The sequence below is a fragment of the Amblyomma mixtum genome, chromosome 2 (genome assembly GCF_055824585.1).
Source record: "Amblyomma mixtum isolate Tamu chromosome 2, ASM5582458v1, whole genome shotgun sequence".
Taxonomy (NCBI): domain Eukaryota; kingdom Metazoa; phylum Arthropoda; class Arachnida; order Ixodida; family Ixodidae; genus Amblyomma; species Amblyomma mixtum.
In genome coordinates, this window is record NC_143013.1 from 298,473,773 (window position 1) to 298,490,871 (window position 17,099).

The 17,099-nt window shown below is 48.6% G+C and overlaps 1 protein-coding gene across 5 annotated transcripts in view; it reads left to right on the plus strand.

Moving 5' to 3' along the window:
• Positions 1-1,866: 1,866 nt before the first annotated feature.
• LOC149364638 (uncharacterized) overlaps positions 1,867-17,099 on the plus strand; it is a 510,000-nt gene continuing 494,767 nt past the window's right edge. For 4 of the 5 annotated variants that reach the window (XM_089574596.1, XM_089574598.1, XM_089574600.1 and 1 more), the window contains exon 1: positions 1,867-2,074. The gene's annotated coding sequence lies outside the window, so the exon portion shown is untranslated. Of the gene's footprint in view, positions 2,086-17,099 lie in introns of all 5 variants that reach the window. The other variant, XM_089574597.1, reaches the window with a different exon arrangement.

The following is a 17,099-nucleotide window of genomic DNA, read 5'->3' on the forward strand; positions in this document are numbered from 1 at the left end:
TCGTCTACGGAGACCCTTGCGGGGTAGTTAGGTACAGCGCGGAGGAACCTCAATCATGAGAGGGTAGAGACAACTGTTTCGAGCATAACTATACAGAATGGCACACCACTGTGTCGTTCGTTCACTTGAACTTTCACGCTCACCACATACAGGCTCGGTGATGGTGCGACCACGAGTGGTTGAGATTTAGAGCTGTCTTGATGAACCGGGCGAACTAATTTGCGACGCGCACGGATCGGAGTGCCACCCCCACGCCGAGTGCCGCGATGTCTACGCACGTGCTGCATGCAAATGAGGCGGCGTCCCGAGGCAGAAGAGCCAAAGGCAGTTCGCGCCTCGTTCTTCGCGCGCGCACTCTGGAAAGCCCTCGTGCGGCCGCTATCTCGCCTCGCGTCGGCGCGTCTCTGTCGCAGCGAGATTAAAATACTCCAGGGCTCGCAACATTTCAAATAACCCCTTTAGCCCCTATCTCTAGGATACGACGCTCAAGGAAAGGAACGGAAGGGCGAAAAAAAAAATAAAAAGAACCGAGGGGAGGGTGTGCGAGTAGTGGGGGGTCGCGAAGCAATCTACATAGCTAGTTACGCATTCTGTTGGTGTTAACGGGCTAACGGCGTTCCCAGGCTCTTAGCTCGCGTCGAGTTTCCGCGAACACGTTGATAACCGCAGCAGGGAGCGAACATCGAAGAAAGCAGTTTAAAAAGCGGCGTACAGATAAGAGCGACGGCCAGAAAATGGATGACGTGCAGCCGCCGCACGGTCAGTATAGTATGTATTTGTGCACATCATAATCATCAGCCTGGCTACGCCCACTGCAGGCAATGGCCTCTCCCATGTCTCTCCATTAACCCTGTCCTTTGCAAGCTACGGCCACCGTACACATACCGGCACGGAGAGCTTGGTGGGCAGTGACAGATTAAATGGCTGAGCGAGTCGTGCCTTGAACGTGAACAGTGGTAAGTAGGAAAAAGAAAACAATAAATATGGTCAGGATTTCTTGCCGTTGGATCAAGCAGTGTAGAACAATGCAAACTGAACAGTTTCAGCTGAGCAAAGGCGCGCACATGAACAATGTAACGGCTAACACAGAAATGCGAAAGGCAAACATGAAGCTCTACGAAATATTACGAAAAATTCTGCTGGACAACGCAGGCTAACTTATCACGAGACAGCAGTGGTTGCCGGTAATCTTGTATGTTATCAGCACTGACCAACACGAATGCGTGTCAGGTAGGCAGGTACTGAGCTTCGCTTTTCATTCGAAGGGTAGCCATATGGCATATCATGGGACTATCCATCTAAAGCATTAGTGGTTGTGGCGGCTTTCTGTCATGCAGGAACTTCAGCAGGTACACTGATCTTGGCATGGCGCCTCTGAATGCGAGCACGACCTTTGGAGCTGCAGAAATCACGTGAGTTTGCTATCAGCATGCGCATATAAAAGGCTTATAAAGGGGGTAGGAAATTGCGACAGTTTTTGTTATACGAGCCCGTCCTTCAACCTTTCCTCGAGTTGCTAGTGAAAGTCCGTTACTTCGCTTCCTGCTTATTTTAAGGGCTCCCTCGCGTGTCCGCGTCCACGCGCGGACGCTGTTTGTAGACGCAATCCCGCCGGCCCCTCCTTCGTGACGGCGCCGTATGTATTCTCCCTTCTCGTCACTCGTGTGTTTGTCGTTGCCGCACACACACTCCATGCTTCCGCCCCGGCAACCCTTTCCCTGACCGGTGTCGTTTTGCGCCGTTTATCAGTTTAGCGCGGCGACAGCGGAGGCGTCGGCGATAACGCGACGCCCGGAAAGGGCAGCCCGATGCTCGAAATTTGCGGAAAGTGAGAGTCCCCCATCCCGCTCGCCGACGACGACCGCTTCGCGCGCGCTTCGAGCTTCCGGGTGTGCCGACGGTCGGTCGCCTCCCCAGGTACACAGTGCGGGCGCCGGCCACACCGCCCAGCTAGGGCTCGCGCCGCGTGCCTTCGCCGCTTCGCCCACCGAGGCCAAGGTTCAATCAACGCCCGGTGTTTACAGCGGTGGTAACCTGTGAAGGAGGAGGAGGAGGAACAAGCGGTTTCGCAAGCGTGAGTGAAGTGTATGTGTGTACGCTTTTTGCCGCGCTATCTGGAAGAATTAGAACGACTCACATCAGATGGATGATTGGGAAAGTTGGAGTACTATCTTGAAGATTCACAGCTTGAATATATGCGAACACAGCTAGCTCTGTGTTCTTTTGTCCTTTCCGTACACAGATGGAGGAGTCTTTGTTGTTCGCGCCGTGGATCTTCAAGATCGATTCGAGTATGAGCACTGCACCGAGGCTTCTCGCGTAACCATGCCATGTTGAGGTACCTCTATTGCACAGTCTGGTCGTCGTCCATGTCGAAGCCATTGACCGCGTTGACATTTTAGTCCATATACAAAGTCATTGAAGAACACTTGTGTGATCAGCTTGCACGTTCACGTGTGCTTTTTGTAAGGGTTTGTTAAATGGCAGGGCGAAAATCAGCAAGGCTGTACGCACAAAACGACCGCATTTAAGAAATAGTTGGTTTGGTTTATTGGTTTATTGGGGTTTAACGTCCCAAAGCGACTGAGGCTATGAGAGACGCCGTAGTGAAGGGCTCCGGAAATTTCGACCACCTGGGGTTCTTTAACGTGCACTGACATCGCACAGCACACGGGCCTCTAGAATTTCGCCTTCAAGAAATTCAGCCGCCGCGGCCGGTATCGAACCCGCGTCTTTCGGGTCAGCAGCCGAGCGCCGTAACCACTGAGCCACCCCGGCGGGGGAAAGAAATAGTCAATAAGAGGTAAAGTGAAAGCAGGGGTTGATATATATGCAAGTGGTTTTCTACGCAAACCACTCCTTTTTTTACCGTGAGACAGAGGGTCGAGCCAAGTCCAACGTCGTAAGCACTTTACTAAATGCAGCAGCAGTTTGATAAGCTCCGTTTCATGTATGCTTGTTTTGATCGTTTCCTTGTCTGAATGGCTCTCTCTATATCGTTACTAAGTTTCGTCTCTGTCCTTTCTGTTGTCTTATTTATTTATTTTTTGTTCTTAAAGTGACTCAGAAAGGGGCCCTAATAAAGTTGCAGTACGCCTGAGATAAAGCACGACGCTTCACTGATATCCTCCAGCTAGAATTTTTTTTTAGTGCGCGTTGTAGAAGCTGAGAAATCTCTACTCAAAATTTGAATTTCAACGTCTTCGCGCCTTTCCCGTCTCTCGTCATTTTTTGCATGCTGAAAGCTCGGCGCTCCTCCGCCGGCCTCACCACTGAGGGGCGGAGCTTCCTGACCCGCCAGAACTACGCCGCTTATTGGCCGTAGCTTCATGACGTCTGAAAGAATCTAACCAATAGCCACATCTGAACTTGCAAATACGCAGGAGCGTACGATGGAGGAGGGTGCGAGCATGAAACAGTCGTCGGAAAGAGCTCGCCGACTTTCGCGCGTGATTGTGGGTTCTCTGCTGCGTGTAGAAGTGTATTATTTGGCTCAGGTGTTCTTGACAATGCAGTGCAGTGATTGAGAGAGTTGATGTACTCTCCCCGGAAGGTGTTTCAGAGTCCATTTAACTACAAGGCATGCATACTTCCTGCGCTTTACCTTCACGCTGACTTCGCTAGAGTACAAGGAGTTGCTCGAAACTTTTTCAAGGCTAACTTCAGCTTCGAGAAGTTTTCATTCTTTTTCAGAACAGCAAATACATTGTATACCTGATGTATTTTTACTACGCTTTAAAGGGTCAGGGCTCTTCATTAATTTCAGGCAGCATGGCCTCTTTGGCTTAGGCTGATACGTCTGTACACGTGATTATTTGTGTATCGCTATCGCTTCCACCAAAATGTGTTCGCTTCGGGCGGGATTCGAACACGCGAATTTGTGGTCTGCAAGACAGTACCACAGATTCTGCGCAAAAGCGATCCATAAAGTGCTCGTGCCAGTTTCTGTTACAGGGACTGCAAGTATGACCTTCGCACACGTTGGAACGTATGCTTTGCCAGTGCAGCATATTACGCATAGTGGCGTGGCTGGCAAAGAAGATGACAGAGCTGGTCTGTGTAGCAGCGCTAGTGTTGCATAGACAGTCGCATGCTCGCGTCAGAATTTAAAAGATAGAAAATAACGTTTTAGCTCTTCTTGGACTTCTCGTACTCGTTTACGTAGTCCTGATCACATTTCTGACTTCTTCTAAATAGCTTTCTCCGACTTGCTGCACATTATCTTACAAAACCACTCTGGAATTCCAAGTTGAATGTGTGAAATCGACGTCTAACTTTGGTACCTGGAATTTTTGAGCAACCGGAATAATGTCTAGGCATATAGATGTGTTTTATCTCATTTGCCTGCGAATGTCTGACAAAGCTTTCCACGCCGACAGAAATGACGACAAACTGGGGGTTTCATCATTTTTATCGCACCGCAGAGCCCTTGTTCTCTGCCCAGCTTTTTTCATTCGATAAAACACACTGCTGCCGCATCTGGTGGGCGCAGGCGAGTGCGTAACACCAGCAAAACGCCATCATACTCTTATCGGAAGACTGGACGCGCTTTGTCTGTACCTATTTCAATGAATTCGTGTAGTTTATTTATCTGCCGTGTGCACGCGAAAAAAAGCTATTAAATAATATGTAATCAGTTTTGTTCTTGCCATAGGCCATCCCTTTTTCCTTAGCATCGATGAGCTTGAGCATTTTTGTTCTCTTTGTTTTGTTCCTCGTTGTACTTTTTGTCTTTCCTGCATGGTCCAATTATTGTTGCTACGCTGCTGATTTGGGCCGCTGCCTTCTTGAACCGAAGTTTGAATTAATTAAGCCAATGTCCAACACTAGTAATGAATGAATGAATGAAGCCGCCGCGGTGGCTCAGTGGCTATGGTGCTCGGCTGCTGGCCCGAAAGACGCTGGTTCGATCCCGGCCGCGGCGGCTGAATTTCTTTGGAGGAGAAATTCGAGGCCCGTGTACTGTGCGATGTCAGTGCACGTTAAAGAACCCCAGGTGGTCGAAATTTCCGGAGCCCTCCACTACGGCGTCTCTCATAGCCTTAGTCGCTTTGGGACGTTAAACCCCATAAACCAAACCAAACCAAACCGAATGAATGAATGAATGAATGAATGAATGAATGAATGAATTAATGCGCGAAAAAGTACAGAAAATTTCTGCCATGCCCGCGCCAGTCACCGCAGCCCTTACTAAACACGGCGCGCACTTTCCTTATACGCAGCTGCTCGCAGCGTTAAAGCGCGGTTGTCAACGCTGTTCGCGTACATAGGCCCGTGTTCAGGGCGTAGCCAAGATTTACGGCTCACGCAAAACTTCCCCATTTCGAGAAAACGCCCGCAAATGCATGCGCGACTGCAGAAACTACTCCCTTACATGGACTCCTGTTCGCTGTTTGCGTTATTTCCGGCGCATATACGTGAGGAGTCAGGCTCACGTTTTCTGCTCTCTAGGCGATGAAAGAACCAAACACGTTAAAAAAAATTAAAAAATTTCACGCGGCCACTGCTTCGAGTAAAGACTGCTTCTCTCAAGTTTGCGCGCAGGCCGCATAGCGGTGAAAAGCGCTCTCGTCCGCAGTCAGCAGAAATCGCGGTCGGACACGAACTACGGCGCCTTGCCTCTAAAGGCTTAAATGCGGTGGCTGGCATGCAAGTGCGGCACGACCTCGACGCCTATGCAGTCTTTATATATAGATTTTTTTTTCGCGCTAGCATCTTCTCGTTTTTACCTAAGGGAGAAGCGGAAACCTATTCAAGAGGTTTTCCGAAAGTTGTGATTTACGAGGCCAATGCGAACGCTATATTTTCCTTCTCGGTAAGAGATGTGCGTACATTCGTGTTGAAAGCTGAAGTTTTCGCGAGGTGTGGGAAGGAGAGAGAGGAAGGGACGCTCAGATATGTCGTAAGAGTTCTTGGCTCGAGGCGTGTTAGCGAGACTGCCAGGTAAACAGAAGTAAAAAATGGAAATAGGGAAAGAGAGCCAACTCAATCTGAAAAATTAAGAACTTGCACGGCAAAGGCAGTTCATTTAACTTGCCTTCTGCTCGTTTATTTTATGTCTGTGTATCGTTAGAACATATCCTCGGGAAAGTCGGAAACATTGCGATATGTATCTAGAATTCCTTAGCGGGTGCTCTGTAAATTAGAACGCCGTACTATAACACGCAGGCTCAGTGATCGTTTTTGTTCAGTGTAAGTTACAAGGGACTGTGCTTTCATCTTGTTCTCCTTTAGTCTCAGGTAGTTTTACAATGATATTTCTACCAGCACAAACAAATAAGTTGTAAAACAGGTGTAAATCAGATGAAAGAGAGAAACGAAGGCAAATAAAGGCTCTGGTAGTAGTGTGCAGGTAAACGATGAGCACATTTTTCAACGGACTCGGAGGACAGCTTCAACCAACTTTTCTTGATGACAAAAATCGACCGTCTGCGTCTTTCCCGCTATGCCGATGTTTGTCCGGCGCCAAAGAACGCATTTGTTGCTTGCAAAATTGCATAACTTTTCCCTCCGTTCGATTCAAACTCCTGCCGTCTACGCCGAAATCGGCTCTGTGCCCTACGTTTTGAAGTAAATGGTGGTAAAGCGTAGCACAGGGGGGACTTTTTTGCCTTTTTTAGAATATAAAATCTCGTTTCTGGGTGAAAGTAGCGTCTTTGTCGTTAGAATGCGGTAATGTCACAGGTCGAGTTAAGTTTGTCCTCAGCGCTCTCTCTTTCTTAAGGTATTAAGATAAAACATGATAGACCACGGCTGATGAACGAAAGGCGGGTTGATGGCATTTTATGACTGAAGTCGAGGGACGAAAAGCAAGCTTAACCTGTGCGCGTGATGAGTGCAAACAGGTAGCCGGTGGTCCGTGAGAGCAATAGAACGACTGAAAGGAAACTCGGTCGGGTTGTTGTTATGGTCAGTTCTCAGGTGTTGGTCACAGCCTTGGAATCGTACTTCAGGTAAATTTTTTAACGACTCTTCTGTAGCACTTGCTACATCCATTCACTACCTAGGTTACAGTCCGACATGCGACGAACAGTTTATGGTTTATGGAGATTTAACGTCCCAAAGAGTCTCAGGTTATGAGGGATGCCGTAGTGAAGGGCTCCAGAAATTTCGACCTCCTGATGTTCTTTAACGGGCTCTGACATCGCAGAGTACACGGGTCTCTCAAATTCCGCCTTCATCGAAATGCGACTGCCGTGGCCGGGATCGAACCCGCGTCTTTCAGGTCAGCAGTCGAGCGCCATAACCACTGAGCCACCGCGGCGGCTGACGAACAGTTAATACTAGGAAAGTTAGTAACGGTGATTGCCTGTTTTTTTTTTTTTTTTTTCAAAAGGTGATAACGCAGTACTGGGGTAATCAGATCGCTCGGATCAGAAGCCTTTGTCCGATGATGGAGTCAAAATGTTTCTTCTGGCTACTGATGATGGCAGTATTGAGACAGCAGCATAGCTTCTCGTTGAAGATGGTTTGCTCAGCAGTCGACCATGCCAAACATACGAGTACGTTCAGCACGAAAATGAGTAATCGTCCCCAGCAGAGACATGCATATTTGAATTGTTTTTTGGAAATTTACTCCTTTGGACACCCTGTTTTTGCCAATTTTGCCGTTTTGTGCAGCCGTCCCGGTTGTTCAGTGGTTATGGTGCTCAGCTGCTGACCCGAAAGACGCGGGTTCGATCCCGACCATAGCAGCCGCATTTCGAAGGAGGCGAAATTCTAGAGGCCCGTGTGCTGTGCGATGTCAGTGCACGTTAAAGAACCCCAAGTGGTAGATATTTCCGGAGCCCTCCACTACGGCGTCCCTCATAGTCTGAGTCGTTTTGGAACGTTGCGCCCCATAAAACCAAGTCAAACTGTTTTGTGCGGGAAAATGCTGCTTGCAGTGACTTCGGTGCGTCAAGTTACATCAACCTTGAGACAGTTGCGACAAACTGACGCTTTCCTGGATTCAGTATGCTGCTCGTGTTGCGGCTGTAGTTGACTTGCAAGAAATTCCGACCGTCTCCCAGCTTAGCGGTGATGATGATGATGATGATGATGTCCTCAGGCTTAATGGCGGTGCTTCACATATCACGCAAGAAATCTTCTCCACGGTACCTCGTTTATAGCCAGCTCTTCGTGAGCATTATGACTAAACTACATGGATGGATGCGCAGTGCGTTGGAATAAATATTAAAACACGATATCATCCCTACCATTATGGCCGCAACAGATTTAGGTGTTAGCGACAATAACCTTACGTTTCTTGGCTAGGTCAGGTTATATCAGAATGCTGACGTAAATAAAGGAGACAAGGAGGGAAGTAGACGAAGCACTGGAGTGCGTGCATGCCGGCCAGCGTAGGCGAGAGCGCCGCGCGATCTTTCTTCTTTTGTTCCACGCGGTGTTTGATCCTCGTCCCGAGAGCGCCCGAAATCACTTTCTGTCATGTCGGCGACGCGTGAGTGGCGCATGGGGAGTAGGCGTTTATGCGAAGGTCACGTCCTGCACACTCCCCGAAGGACGGCTACTCCCCGCCGCAGCCGCTTCCTGTCGCCGTCAAAGGCTGCTGCTGCAATGCGTCCGCAGCGCCAGAGCAACGCAACTCTTTGGCTTTCTTTTCACCCATTCCTTATTATTTACTTCACACATTCCATCACAGCTCTGCCTGCTTGCTTGCTTGCTTTTCGCGCTCCATGGAACGCGCCAAACTTCGCAAACGCGGAGGCCAAACTTACGCCCCTGCCCTTTCCCTCTTACTCCCCCCCCCCCCCAACTCCTCTTCCCCTGTTGTTCTTACTTTTTTTCTATTTTAACCATCTTCGTCGTGCCTGCGGAAACTCGGGACGCTTTTCCACGAACTGGCTATCAAACTTGACGGATCGCGCATCAACGTCAACCGGGGAACGGCTACGCTTCATTCCTTTCCTTCACCGGCGTCCATTTTGAGATTTTATATGTTTGCCCAGACTTGATTCGTTTTTTTTCTCTCCTCCTCCTCCCCTCGACATTTCGCGTCTAGATTCAATGTTAACTTTCTCGCATCTCTCCTTTCTTTACATCGCTGATGTAAAGCTCCGGGCAGGCCGCTCGCTCCGCTCTTTGTTACCAGGCTGACGTCTTTTTATCCTGGCTCTTTTATTTTCTATCCATTTTTTTTATTATTCCTCGCTCTCCACCGTCTGTTCTTACGTCCCTCGAGATAGTGCTGAGAAGCTTTGGAAGGAAACGAACAGAGCGCGCGGCGTTCTTAGCTTATTTTTTCAAACCCTTATTTTTTTTTCGCGTGTTTTAGCGAGAGTCGGCGAAGATGCTCCTTGGTCGCTCGCGCATCAAGCGGCTCATTCTTTTCCTTTCCCTGCACACTCTCGCTTTTAACGCGGAAGGTCTGTCGCTGGCGGGGAGTGCGCGGCAGTTAACCTTCAAACCGGGCCGGTCGGAAGCTTCGCACAAAGGCTTATGTAAAACTGCGCCGAGCGAAAAAAAAAGGACGCGCCCGGCCTACGCGGTCGGCGGACAGGTTAAGGACGCGACGCAGTGCCTCGGCGGGGCAAGGTTGTTCGTCGGAGGAGGAAGAGAAAGCAGGGCGGATGGGTGTGGAGCGGACGAAGGGTGCGGGAAGGAATGTACAGCGGGATTCCCATTTTTAGGGCTTTCTTCTCCTTTTCTTCAGAAAGCCGGCACTGGGACGCGCTTTGCTCTGTTTTCGTTACGATGCTGTGCTCGAGAGTGCGGAGTCAGTGGTCTTTACTCTATTTCTTACTTGTGAATGCCGAACTGCATTCTAGACTTTGCGGGCCAGAATTTCGCGGCACCATTTTTGCGTCCGCACAGTTCGGAATGAGAATCACCCATGTATTTGTGGGTTCGTACTTCATACATGACCACGTAGTTGGGAGGGTAGGCGATATCAACAAAGAACGCCCATGTATTTGTAGATTCACACTCTATACGTGACCATGTTTTGGGAGCGTAGGTGATAACAGCAAACAACACCCACGTATTTGTAGTTTCACTCTCTATACATGGCAACGCAATTGGCAGTCTAGGTGATAACAACAAACAACCACGTATTTGTAGTTTCGCACTCTGTCCATGACCACGAGGTGGAATGGTAGGCGATAATAACAAAGAACACCCCTGAATTTGTATATTCGCACTCTACACATGGCCACGTAATTTAGAGGGTAAGAGTCCAAGCCCTATTTGATTTACAACCAACCGGTGTTATACTTCCTCGTGCGTTTCATCTGCCTTCATCAATTTATTTGTTAACTATTATTATTGTTATTACTTTTATGCCATGCAAATATACAGGCGAATAGCAATCCATGCCTCCCGATTCTTGGCCGATCCTCTAGTGTGGGTATGTGCCATTTTTTTTTTAAGGCTAACAAAAACAAGCAGTACACGATGTGGATGGCCCGGGCAGAATACATGAGCTACTGGGGGGAACTATCGTAAAAAGATGAAGGGCAATGGAAAGGCTCAGTAATCTATGACCAATTGCAAGGGTGGGAATACATTTCTGCAACAGCCTAATCCTGCGTATCGTGGGTGTATCTGCATTGTTTTTCTAGTTTTGCACTTTTTGTTTTCTGGTTAGCATCCATACCGAAAGGTTCACGACGGTCTTCTGAACAAGGCGACGAGTGCCATGGTATGACACAGTGAGGTCTGTTCTGTTCAGAATAGGCATTTTTAATAAGGTTGACAAGAACCAAAAAGATGAGACCAAATGCAGATTGAATGAACTTCGAAACGTGTAATGTTTGATAGGAATGAGATGCACCAGGGCACACTGCTCGCAAAACTCTCCAACGAGAACCAGTGTTCGTTATGTCACAATCTCGTGCTTCTTCGTCAGTAGTGGCTTCAGCGATGACAGATGAGAAACAAGTACGAAACTCGAGTGCTTAGATATAGTGCTTCGCTCTTTGGAATGTTTTCTTTTGATAAAGAATGAGCGTGCTTTCCTCCGTCGATGTGCAATTCATTCGATAATTTGTCTTCCGAGGTTCGGTAGTCTTTAGGACATTAAACAACATCCCCCTCCTCTCCCTAGAAGTTGTGCGCAGCTATCAGAGTTTGCGACAGGGTCCAGCGTCAACAGGACGACAAAAGTACGGCAGCATTGTTGCCTTCCTGCACAGAATGACGAAAGGTTGTAACAGAACACCAGTAGCCAAGGCCGCCCGTTACGCGCTGCAGAACTACAAAATCGGCGCCGTCTTTAACTGAGCACGAAAGCGGGAAGAAAATTTAGAGGATAAGAAACGGTTCGTTCTATTTTGTCTGACGGTGACGGGAACGACGCAGATATGCGAAGAAGAAAACACGCGACCCTGCTGGAAAGAAAACAGCAAACAAGAATACATCGCCACTGAGAACAGATCCTTCTGTTCTCTCGATTCAAGGTCGCTGGCGCACCCAGCCAGCGCTAGAAACCTCTCGGTTGATGGCTTCGCTCTTCAGCGAGACAGCGCGGGGCAACCCAGAACGGTCCCTCCTGCCACCGCACCCTTATTCCCCGGTGTATTCTTTGCTCCATGTCTTATTGCGAGGCTGCCTAAGGGTGCAATAGACATTTTCTACACCTCATCTACACCTCATCTTTTCCTTTTTGCATGGTTTTATGTGTCCGTCGTGTGTATGGCAAAAAAAAAAAAAGCACCATCCGCGCGATACGCACATGATAGAGAAAGCCTATTTTCAACCCTGGCCTGGCTCTCCCAAACACTCGCATCAAATGACGCTTCTCTCGGTTTTTGTTTAGTATAAATAACAGCGCCGTAAAAGTAACGGATAGTGACTATACAGCAGCAAATAATGCAAGCTCTTCCCGCTGCGACAGGAGCTATCAGCCATAAAACGTTCGCGCCAAGGCTGAAACCTTCGCACGCGCCTCTTGCATGAGCGGCTATCTCTGCACAGTCCGCGGTGCAAAGGCGTCAGAAGACGGCAAAATACTGGGACGCGATAGGGAGACAGGCTCACGCTGGACTTGCTCCTATCCGCAAAGGTCTTTTTTTCTGTTTGTTTGTTAAGGAGTTAAACAAAATGGAGGTCTTTGGAGTCCATTAGCTTCAGAAGCTCAACTTATGCCCGGTTTCCGTGAACAGACTGAAGGCGGATTCAGGCTGGCGAGTCGCGGAGGTCACGCGACAGGTTTCAATCAATTTGCTACGCTCCCTCCATGCTTTCTTAGCGTTTCGGAAATCGTAACCAACTGACCGATATCGGTAGCGTTTGCGCCTTAAAACCTCATTCTGTCAGCTGTGTAGGCTAACGGAAGACCGATGCGCCGAGAACGCCTTGCACAATGTGGTAATCCCTGGTGTACACACCCGTCTTACAGATTCTTATCGATATACTTCGAAAGAAAAGTATGTAATAATTGTATCATGTCAGAGCTCACTGCATGTATACGGGGTAGAAAAGAAAAAAAGCTTCGAAAGAAACCGACAGAAAAGCGAGCTGGGGAAAAGAAAACAGTAATAACACAGTTGAGGGACTGGAAGTAAACAACGCGAATCAGAGAACAAACTGGAATGGATTATATCTTGGCTGAAAATTAAGAGGAAACAATGAACTTGTACGGGACTTGTAAAAGGGCGAAAAGATAAGCGGTGCTGCGTTGGGGTAACAGAGAGGAGTTCTACGGAAGGCAAACGTAGCGGGAGGCGGCAAAGGGTCATGTAGAAAGACGAGATTAGGGATGGTAAACTGTTTAGGGGAATTCACCAGTTATCCCTTATTATGAGGTTAGGGAGTCTGTTAGAACGTAGGGTGACACAGATGGTGAACGGCAGCGTTGTTTGGAATGCCTTAGGAGAGGCCTTTGTCCTAAGGTGAAAGCAGTTGCACTTTGTGATGGCAGTAATGTTTATAGCGCATGGATTCATTCGTGGTAATGGAAGACTTCGCGTTCGAGTTCGTCACACTGTTTAAGACAAGAGGAATTCAACGAAGGGAAGTAAATACCCACGTAGTATAGTATAGTATAGTATAGTATAGTATAGTATAGTATAGTATAGTATAGTATAGTATAGTATAGTATAGTATAGTATAGTATAGTATAGTATAGTATAGTATAGTATAGTATAGTATAGTATAGTATAGTATAGTATAGTATAGTATAGTTGGTTGGTTGGTTGGTTGGTTTATGGGGTTTAACGTCCCAAAGCGACTAAGGCTATGAGAGACGCCGTAGTGGAGGGCTCCGGAAATTTCGACCACCTGGGGTTCTTTAACGTGCACTGACATCGCACAGTACACGGGCCTCGAATTTCTCCTCCAAAGAAATTCAGCCGCCGCGGCCGGGATCGAACCCGCGTCTTTCGGGCCAGCAGCCGAGCACCATAGCCACTGAGCCACCGCGGCGGCTATATAGTATAGTATAGTATAGTATAGTATAGTATAGTATAGTATAGTATAGTATAGTATAGTATAGTATAGTATAGTATAGTATAGTATAGTATAGTATAGTATAGTATAGTATAGCTTTTGTCCCGCACCTTTCAGCGTGTAAGTGGAATGGGGGTGGGGGGAGGGGACGCTCGAGGAGGGAGCAGGAGACATCGTTCAATGAGCACTGGAGAGGTTAGCGTGGAGGGTACTTGATGCGCCCCTAGATTCGGTAGTGGAAAAGAAAATGCTTTGTTTTAACTTCAAACCCATTGGAAATGCGACCACTGCATGGTGTAGCAAGTTTGCACCACCTTGTAGTGGTGGCATTATAACGCGGTGTCTCCTGATATCTTGATATCCCACGAAGCAAGTAATTAGAAAAAAGAGAAAGAGAAATTGACGGAAAGAAAGAAAGAAAGAAAGAAAGAAAGAAAGAAAGAAAGAAAGAAAGAAAGAAAGAAAGAAAGAAAGAAAGAAAGAAAGAAAGAAAGAAAGAAAGAAAGAAAGAAAGAAAGAAAGAAAGAAAGAAAGAAGGGGAAGGAAGGAAATGGACCAGATCGCAATGCGGCTCTGAGCCAGCAATAAAAAATGTCGGCGGTGAGCGACGCCTTTTGGCTCGCTGCTGCGGCTCGCTAATTGCGCCTCTTTCCGAATTAAGGCGCTGTCGTCGTCGTCGCAGAGCGCGACATGCGTGGGACTCGGCCGGCACGGCAAAAACGGAGCGCAGCTGTTCGCGCCTCTGTCTTCATGAGCGAGAAAGGCCGCACCCTTGAGGCCTTGTTTACAGAACAGCGAGACGAGCCTTACGCAGAGGGCAACAAAATAAAATAAAGTGCATAATGTAGCGGTCGCGTTCTTGCGGAAGTGCGGAAGGGCTGTCTCATCCGTGAGAGAAATTCCGAGCCTCAAGTTCTCAGTCCGAGGGCGGCCTGATTGCAAACAGGAAACAGCGGGTGGGCAACAAAGCACGCGGACACCATCGAATTTGTCCCGAAACCGGAAGGAACAGACTGCGCATGCTCGGTAAGCGCAAGGACGAGCGCGCATTCATAATTTTATTACCCCTGTCTTGCTCGAGCACGCTTGCTGAAGAAAAAAAAACCCGTGCGAAGAAAACGCGTCAAAGCTATGGAAAGAAAGAAATGAGAGAGGGAGAGAACTTTATTTTGAGTCCCAGGTCCGGGTTACTGGTTCAAGTTGGTGGGTTCAGGCTGCTCTGAGGCTTCAAATTAAAGCGGCGCCGTTCCCATACTGCGTAGCGCTCGTAAAAACTGGGCTGCCCGAATAAGTCTCAACTACCAGGGAGTCGTCCGTTCTCCACCTCCATCATTCCATTACCGCAACGTGCAAGGCCACGTGGTCGGTGGGAGCAACACGTTGTAGCCCACCGCGAACCCGCGTTTTGCGAATCTTGAAGGAACACCGACAGGAATAGGACGAAGAGGGCGGCAGGGCAACCCGGTTGGAAGAAGAAGGGAGGGGGGGGGGGATTGAAAGGGAAGCGGGGGACGGCAGGAACTCAGATCAGTCATAAATTTTGAGGCTGCTAATATCGCGCGCACTCTCCAAGGTCGTCTCACACCCTGGTGTGGCCCGCGCGGTCGCGGCCCATTTCTCAGAGCGAGAAGAGCCGAGAGCTGCTGCCGCTGCTGCGTCTGCCGCGCGTTGGCGTAGAGGCGTTTTAGCCTCCTCCGTTCTCTGGCGAGCTCTATGATTTTGTTTCTCTCGCGTTTACTATAGGGGAGCCATCAGTGCAGTGAACTTGGGGTCCCGCGAGGCGTGGTTTTGTGGATACACGAGCCGCTTCCGTTTCCCGGGATGCGTGAGTCGTTAATCAGCGGCCTCGTTGAACGAGCGCCTTGCGTGGTGCCCCGATAGCTTCGCGCAGTGGGCCCTCCGCTTTCACTTTGCCAGATGAGATGAGAAATTCAGGCCGAAGACGGCACCCGAGTGTTGCTGCTTCAAATTTCATGCCTCTAGCAGAATATGAGCAAGTGGTTGTTAATGTATAGAACGCTGCCTTGGTGGAACAGCAGAAGGAGTCTTCAATCATAATGGCTCAAAACATGCACGTTGTTCCCTCTACAGTGCACCTAGCAAGTACAGTCGTGAACATTATGACAGAGTACTAGGTTTGATCATTAATTAATTGATTGGAGGCAAACAGTAATCGAAAAATTGCGATTAAGATCGAGTAAGATTTAGTATAGAGCAGGTTATGAAGTCTTCCGGAACAATGCAAGTGCAGCTGGCGAAAAACAGGAGCGGCTGGAGGCTACCGAGAGATGATTCTTAACTGCAATAGACTACATGATGCCGTAGTCTACTACATGACCCGTATCATGACGAAAAATATGGGGAGAGCTGCTTTCATGACAAACTGGAAGTGCTAATCTCGAACTAGTGGCTTCCTCGTGTCACATGTGGCTCTTCTGGCGGTGCGGGCCGAGAAATTTTCTTTTCACTTCTTTTTAACTGCCCTTCATATCCTTTGTAGCAAAGGGCTGCGGGCAGGGAGCAATTATTTTTATTCCAGGGGCGACATTTAGAAGCAACACAGGCACACGCTCAAACATGTCCTCAAAACTATTTTACTGGGCGCCCAACGCCAAAGACTCCTGATCATGAACAAAGGGCAAGCAGAACTTTCATGTGCCTGCTGCGGCGACCACATTATCGAACGCACTGTTAGCTGTTATTTCTTGGCTTTCGTGATTGGCCAGTGCACGGGAGCTAGACAGTTACAAACTAATCTCACCAACCAATAATTTCGCTTACTTCGCTCCTGATTCGTGGCCCCCACTCTTGGTTCAAGCCTATAGCTAGTCCAGGGCAGTGCTTTAACTGGCTGAGTAAAGCCCTCAGGTAACCATAAACCAGTTCGTGTGGAGAGTTGACAACGAATTAACACAGTTTACCGGCCGGAGGCTAGTTGCCTCACCGTGATCTAAACCATGCAGGCCACGCTGGGGTTCATCCGTTAGAGTGCTTGCTTCCTGGGCTAAACAGTTTCGGTGTAAGCACAGTTTGGTCGTTCCCGATTAAGACTACTAACCGTACCGCATGTAGATGCAGATTGCTGTGTTCTGGAAAGAACACAAACGATCTTTCACATTGAATGGTGCCTTGGAGATGTCAGATAGGTTACATGGTTAACCCAAACCGTCCCAGGACCCTTTACGTGGCACTGACAAATTACTACATCGCAGAGAGACCTCTAGGAGAGCAGACATGCCTTGACATGCCGCTGCTATAGAGCCATATAGATGTCATGTGTCGCGCCGAGCATGCTGCACCTGGAGCATCCTGTGTGCGACGGGTTACTGGAAATAAATCGCTCTCCGATGCACTACCCTTAATTGTTCTCCACATAATGCATTGCATATGTCGGCGGTGTAAGGTTTGCAGATGTGTCCGAAAGGTTGACGATGATTGTGAGGTTTTATGACGCAAAGGCATCTGGTGCCAAAGAGCGCCATAGCACATGGTGTATTCGTCGTCTAAAAGTGGGGTCCAACACACATTTCCCAAGCACTTCACCCTGAAGAAGCCGCGCATCAGGTCAGGGGAAAGCTTGCACCCATTGTATCACCGGTGGGTACACGGCGGCACTGGGGATCGAACCCTGCACCTCCCGCATGCAAGGCGGATGCTCAGGCCACTAGACCATCGCTGCGGTCTTTGTCCAAAATATGTTTTCTTTAGGT